The sequence below is a fragment of the Oryza brachyantha genome, chromosome 6 (assembly GCF_000231095.2).
Source record: "Oryza brachyantha chromosome 6, ObraRS2, whole genome shotgun sequence".
Taxonomy (NCBI): domain Eukaryota; kingdom Viridiplantae; phylum Streptophyta; class Magnoliopsida; order Poales; family Poaceae; genus Oryza; species Oryza brachyantha.
In genome coordinates this window covers 8,868,505-8,876,103 of record NC_023168.2, presented here as the reverse complement: position 1 = coordinate 8,876,103, position 7,599 = coordinate 8,868,505, and the positions used below count along the sequence as shown (strand labels likewise).

Here is a 7,599-nt window from a genome sequence, read left to right as displayed (position 1 = left end):
GGTGAAATGGTATATTATTAAACAACTACTGTCTCCGTTTTATAATGTAAGATGTTTGATTTTTTTGGTTGTAATGTTTGATCATTCGTCTTATTTAAAAATTTAGTATAAAAATAAAAGATGATAAATTGTGCGTAAAGTTCCTTTGATAATAAAGCAAGTCACAAGCAAAATAAATGATATTTTCATAATTTTTTGAATAAGACAAATGATCAAATATGTAAGCAAACGGAGGAAGTAACAACTTATGAATAAAATTTTTATATACAAGAAAGACATGAAAAAAACTATGATAAACATCACAAAATCAACTCTAAATTTAAGATTAAAAATTTAAATATTATCTTATAAAAATAAACAGAGGCGAAAGACGAGACCATAAGTATTATCTAAATGAATGATTATGCGAAATTGGGCTGCAGCAATCATAGTACATATGCAATCATCTGAGAAGATACTGTTATCTATCTACAGTACTTTGGATATAATGTGACTCTGCGAGGCAAAGTAATGCTGGGCACTGCTAGCTTAGCTTTACTTTGCCTGCTGCAACCGCGTAATCCAGCGGAAAGATCACCTAGCTTTGCAAAGGTAACCCCTTTTTCCCGTCGCCGATGGGGAAAAAAAATCAAAGCATTCGTTAAAGTGGCTGAATTGAAAGAGATACCGCACCGCCGTGGGTAGCTCTGTCGTCCAATTAACCGATACTCCCTACGAGTTCTCCTTTCGTCGTCCATCTCTTAGCCCTGTTTAGTCCTAATTTTTTTTCCAAAAACATCACATCGAATATTTGGACATCTAAATAAAACACTAAATTACATAAACACTAAAACTAATTACACAGTTATAGGAAAAAATCGTAAGACGGATCTTTTAAGCCTAATTAGGACGTGATTAACCAGAAGTATTACAGTAAATAATATGTGCTAATGATGGATTAATTAGACTCAAAAGATTCGTCTCGCGGTTAATAGGTGGAATCTAAATTTTATTTTGTAATTAAATTATGTGTAATATTTTAAATGTGTGTCAAAAACTCGATGGGATGTTTTTGAAAAAAACTTTACAAGGCCACCATGCTTCTTTCGGTTTCTTGTTGTACGTACACCGCGCTTCCGTAGGACGTCTCCAGCCCTAGTTGCCAAACACAAAACCAATTATGTTAGGGACTGAAAAAAAATGATCAAGAACATGAATCAGGCCGCGTTCTTCCGACTATAAGTTAACTTATCCCTCTCGTTTTTCACGCGCACGCTTTTCGAACTGTTAAACGTTGTATTTTTACAAAAATTTTCTATAGAAAAGTTGTTTTAAAAAATCATATTAATCTATTTTATATTTTTTAATAATTAATAATATACTAATCTATTACTACGTTTTTTGTGTCGGGATAAGTTAACTTACCACACTCTAAACAAAAGCGGCCTCAATCCACCGAAAAACCAGAAGCCAGCCGTACGTAGTTCCCAAAGCTAGTTCCGATTCCGACAAGAAATGAAAAAAATCGATCAAGAACATAAATCAATCAGCTTGAAAAACCGGAAGCAAGACTCCTAATAGATAGCTTTTGGTACCAGTGTGATGACATTCTTGGGTTATGAAAGCTGACTATAACCAAAGACAGGAGTGACTGTTGAGGCAGCGACGAAGCATGAAAACCAGGAGTGAAGCAGACCTAAAGACTTGGCCTTGTTTACTTCCTAAAATTTTTTTCCAAAAACATCACATTGAATTTTTAGACATCTAAATCAAACATTAAATATAGATGAGCCAAAAAACTAATTACATAGTTATGGAAAAAATTTTGAGACGAATCTTTTGAGCCTAATTATCCCATGATTAGCCATAAGTGCTACAGTAACCAACATGTGCTAACGACGGATTAATTAGGCTCAAAAGATTCGTCTCGTGGTTTCTAGGCTAGCCATGAAATTCGTTTTTTCATTCGTGTCCGAAACCCCTTCCGACATCTGGTCAAACATTTGATGTGATATTTCTTCCAAAAATTTTCTCAATCTAAATACTAAACACCTTAGTTCCTAATTTTTTTTTCCAAAAACATCACATCGAATTTTTGACACCTAAATCAAACATTAAATATAGATGAACCAAAAAACTAATTGCATAGTTATGGAAGAATTTTTGAGACGAATATTTTGAGCCTAATTAGCCCATGATTAGCTATAAGTGCTACAGTACCAACATGTGCTAACGATGGATTAATTAGGCTCAAAAGATTCGTCTCGCGGTTTCTAGGCTACCCGTGAAATTCGCTTTTTTATTCGTGTCCGAAAACCCTTCCGACATCTGGTTAAACATTTGATGTGACATTTCTTTCAAAAATTTTCTTAATCTAAACACCACCTAACTTATGGAGTCTAAGTTTGACCGGAGTTAAAAAGGAGGGTCGTGTGCTTACCACGGAGGAGGAAATCGTGGTGTCGTTGGATCTGATGATGCCGAGCTCTCGAGGCAGAGGGAATTTATACAGATGGATCGAAGACATGAATTTTTATAAAGATTTTTTTTGTAAGAAAAGTACCTTTTAACGGTTTAAAGATGTGCACATGAAAATAGAGAAAAAAAATCTAAGAATAACCAAAAATCCGAGAATAACTAGGGATACAAAACAAATATAGTGGATGGACTATAATGCGGGAGATATGGAGCACTGGGATGGTTGGTGTGGTTTGGTCCAATCAAGCTCCAAAATGCGATGGGTTTGGCTGGCTGCTGTTACATCAGTCCAAATCAATGTGAATATGTTCGTGGTGTTTCTTGTTTCAGAAGGATCCGGTTACTCTAAGGTCACTATTTATATAAGGAGAATACTGCTCCGTTCTAAAATAAATTAATTTTTTATTTTTTATCTATAATTTTTAACTATTTATCTTATTTAAAATTTTTTTGCGATTGATATTTTTGTTTTTATTAGATGATAAATCATGCATTCTCTGAATCCATTGCTCCCTTCCAATTTTGATCATCAAGTGCCTAATAAAGGTTTCGCTCGACGACCCTGTATCCATTCTCGATTAAAGCACGGAGAGTTAGGTTTATTATCTCCAGTTTGATGCTATCTTCTCCACGACTTGGTTCTTATGGATCTCCTCCAGGTTCAAAGTACGACTTAGTCGAATGCGCCTATTTTGAATCCAAAATCATTTTCGTCTACTTCTTTCCACACGCAATACTTATTCAACCACTCTCGGACCCCACAAACGCAAGATGCATATCAGGTTCTGAAATAAGAATATCCCCCAGCATACCAAAACTCTTACCCAACCCCATTGTAAGGATTGCTACATAGAGCTTTTAGTTGATTGATATTGCTGTAAAGTTGAAACTTTTTAGGCTTTTTTATTAAACTGTAATTTCCTCTCTGCATACGTGCTCCTCACAGCTACTACCTTAACACCAAAGAAGAGTTCGACCCAATGTTTTATTTCTGTCTTAGTGAATCCCGAGCCCACTCTACTATTTACTCCTGGGTCTTCTTGCATTATTTTATGGTGTGCTCTTTAGGAGGAGAAGAAAAGCCAAAGATCTTTGTCCTCTCAACTCGAGGCTGTAGCAGACATGAAATTGACATATGTTGCTACTTGCCAGATATACGGAAATAAGAAACAATCTGGTGATCGGGCGAGGGGGAACATGTCAAGTATCCGCCTGGGATCATGTTTTCTTAGGTCTATTCTGGATGTACAATTCCATTTCGGTAGTCATTTTCCATTTGAGTTGGAAAATGCAGTCGGATGTTTGGGGTACTATAAGTGATCAAGGGGTGGTAACTCATATCACAGGGGGAAACTTTGCACAGAGTTCCATAACGATTAATGGGTGGCTCCGAGATTTCTTGTGGGCACAGGCATCGCCGGGCCTAGTTATTCTCTTGCCCCAACTTATGCGGGGTACGCATTTGTCGAGTTGGATCAGTACTATAAGCCTAAGTATTTTATTGATCAGGCGGCACCCAGATTTGAACTGGGGATAAAGGATTTGCAGTCCCCTGCCTTACCGCTTGGCCATGCCGCCCTCTTTACCATTCTGTATAAATGGACTATTCTATTTGTATAGATATGGTAGAGGGGCGTATTCAACCCCCTTTTATCCACTAGTTCCCCGCTCTTTAGTTTAACAGGATAGAACTGTTTGGTAGCTGACAAGGCTCATAACCATGGGGTTGCGTATTTTACGTGTGACTATTTTTTTCTAATTTCCTGAAAATTTTTCAAATAAGACGAATGGTCCTGGACACGGAAACTGGAGAATTGATTTTTTTTTGACAGTGGGAGTATTAAATAAACACTGCGAATAGCATTGGGTTAACGTAGCGATGAATCTTAGTCTTCTGTTTCGATCCAATAATAATGAGTTATCTTAAATGTGCGGTGTTGCAGCTCTCGGTCCCATTCCATTGAAGGAAACTAATACCAGGGGATAAAAGTATTTCTATAATTTAAATTTTTGCATAACACGATAAGTACTTCTACGCTTATTTTCATGATTTTAATAATTCCAATTATTTTCAAAGTGAAATCAAATGCTTTGACAGGGAATCTAATCAATTCACAATTCCAAAAAAGTTAACCACTGAAATGACTTAAATAAATTATTTGATACCTCGTTAGTTTATGCTAAACAACCTAAAAGTTATTATATTTTGGAACAAAGGCAGTATAACCAAAATACAGTGAATCCACCTTATATATATATTTTTTCATTAAAATATAATCATCCAGTATATTATTTTAAAGATATAATTGTGTTGACGCCAAAAGTTGACCTGATAACGTGTCACACACGAAAACCTGGGAGTCACTTCTAAGAACATTCCATTCTAGTGCACGACCTAAATCTTAGAATACGTGGGCGTGCTAGTCAGTTTGATCCTGCAACTGACAAGATAAACAATAAAATAAGCCGATCGGCTAAATTAGCCGATCGGACGTTGATGTAACTATATTTAGCCGATAGGATGATCGATCGGCTGTTGAAAGCTTGGATCGGCTGAGAATCCAATACATTTAAACTCAAGTACTTAGTTAAGAAATGAATCAATTGCTACAATCGGCTAAAACCAACTAGCATGGGATCCTCCTAAGCCGATGCAACATAAAATAATTACCAATCTAAATAATTAAGTCGATTGGTATAAAAATAATGCAGTAAGACAATCGGCTACTCTATTGATCTAAATATGATAAGCATGTAGATCGGCAAAGGATCATCGCCTATAAACGACTGACAAACAATCAAGATTTATAAAATATCTAGTCTAGATTGCTATGAATAATGATAAAAGATCAGACCAAACCGAGACAGTTCAAGATTACGTCTAGCAATGTTATGATAGATACTAAATAGATCTAGATTGCTATCAAGCCGATGAGCCGATGACTGATAACTTATCGGCTGGTACTCCAATAAAACAATAAACAAGATATATCAACATGATATAAACAAGCTATTTGATAAACGCAATCTAATAGATCGGATCGAACAGAGACAGTACGAGATTGAAGATGTCAAATAGCAAATATTAAATCAACGTAAATTATCCAAAGTGGTCGATCAGATCAACCCAAGATACATAAGTAACTCAACCTAAAATTAACACGATAACTCAGATCAACCCAAGATACAGAAGTAACTCAAGTTTAAACTGATACGATAACTAGCAATCGCGCAAAACAATTAGAAGACCGGACTGAATAGAGACAGTTCTAATCTAGCTGATATGATTATCGTGGCCTGCAGAACGTAGGACTTACCCCTCCACCAGAGTTCAAGACGATGCAGCCCTACGTCAGGTGCCAAGTTCCACCGATGTTGAAACCTCGGTGAAGAGGATAGCGATGCGCCGAAATTAATTGATCTATATTATGAGAAGTAGAGGATTAACATTGACCCCAGGCATACAAATTTATAACCATGGGTAGATAGTAGTTGTCACACCCGGAGTTCTATCCTAAGCCTAAAATCGTAAAAGAAAATTGTTAATTAATAATTGGTTTAATTAACTCAGGAAAAACCCCTCAAAAGAAATTAGTTTAATTAAATCGAAGTTCGTGAATCATTAACTAGATTTAAATTCAAATTACAGAGTATAAAATTTCGCTCCAAAGATTAATTCAAAACCTGGATAAAAGCGACATTTTTTTCTTTTTTTCTCTCTTTTTCCTCCCTTTTTCTCCTTTCGTTTCTTTTCCAAATTGGGCCGCAGCTCAATTCCCTCCTCTCCTTATCCTTTTTCCTTCCTCCCCTTCCCCTCCCTCCTCTCTGGCCGGCCCAGCCGAGTGCGACCCATCTCTCCTCCTCCTTCCGTGTCACGCCCTGAGTTTTACCCAAGCCAAGAATTAATTAAATAATGCACTAAAAATAATTTGTTTAATTAAAGTTCAGGAGAAAAGCAGTGTATAAATTAATTTAATTAATTGGAAGCTTTTCGGATATTGTAAAATGTCCCGAAAACATTTTAAATGATTAACAGGATTTATATTTGAATTGCAGTCAAGAAAATTTGGTCTAATAAACTTAATAAAAATCGGCAAAATTGGAGGGCAATTTCTTTTTTTCCCTCCTTCCTTTTTCTTTTCTTTTTCCCTTCTCTTTTTTTCCCTTTTTCCCTTTTTCTTTTTCTCTTTTCCTTTTTCTCTCCCTTGGCCCAACTCCTCCTCCCCCCTGGACCGTACGATCCTCTCCTCCTCCTCTCCAAGCCATGCAGCCTCATCTCTATCTCCACCTAGAAAATTAATTCCTATCAATTAGAATTCAATTTCTTATCCCTTTGAAACCTTATCTATTCCTTTTTAATAGGAGATGGGTAACTAGATTTATCTCTAGCTCCCCCTATAAATACCCCCTACAGCCTGGCCTCTTTTCCCCGTCTCCCTCTCCCGTGCATCTCCAGTCGCCTCTTCCGCCTCCGCTACAGCTGTGCCGCCCCTATCACAGCAGCTGCGCAGCAAGCCGCTAGCAGCCCTGCTGCATCCTTGTTTGCAGCATGTCGCCGGCTGGTCTCTCTCCACCAAATTTCAGGTTCGCATGTATTTTATTCTTGCGAGTCAATCTAAATTAATCTACCGTTTAATTGTTCAGGTTTTCTAGCCTAACAACGAGGAACAACTGCAATCCGTCGCTGATCTGTCCACCAAACCTCAGGTTTGCATACGTTTTATTCATGCAAATCAATCTATCGTTAATCTACCGTGTAATTGCTTAGGTTTTCTAATCTAATTTGCTAGCGTGAGATTGATCTACCGTGCGAAGTCTAATTTCGTACACATAGATTGATTTTACGTTAAATCGTTTAGTTCAGTTTAGCCAGTCGTTAAATCTTGATTTAGCGGGTCGTTCAATCTTGTCGTTTTTCCGCTAACAGTGCACGGTTTTGTGTTCCGGATCCGATTCATCGTACGATTCTCTAATTCTTGCACGTTTCGGTTCTGTCGTGTGACGCCGCGTTCTGTTCGCAATTTTTCGAGTCGTGGCCCAACCTGCACCCAAGTCCTCTTCGCCTCCCTCTCCCTCTTCTAGGACACTGATAGGTGGGCCCAACCTGTCGGGCCCGTCTACCTCCTCCGGCTGCACCCGCTC

General features: G+C 37.5%; 1 non-coding gene across 1 annotated transcript; it reads right to left on the bottom strand.

Annotated features, from left to right (window-relative positions):
- Positions 1–3,964: 3,964 nt before the first annotated feature.
- On the bottom strand, positions 3,965–4,035 carry TRNAC-GCA. The gene has a single exon. It is a non-coding gene; the product is annotated as a tRNA-Cys (tRNA).
- Between the last annotated feature and the right edge of the window lie 3,564 nt (positions 4,036–7,599).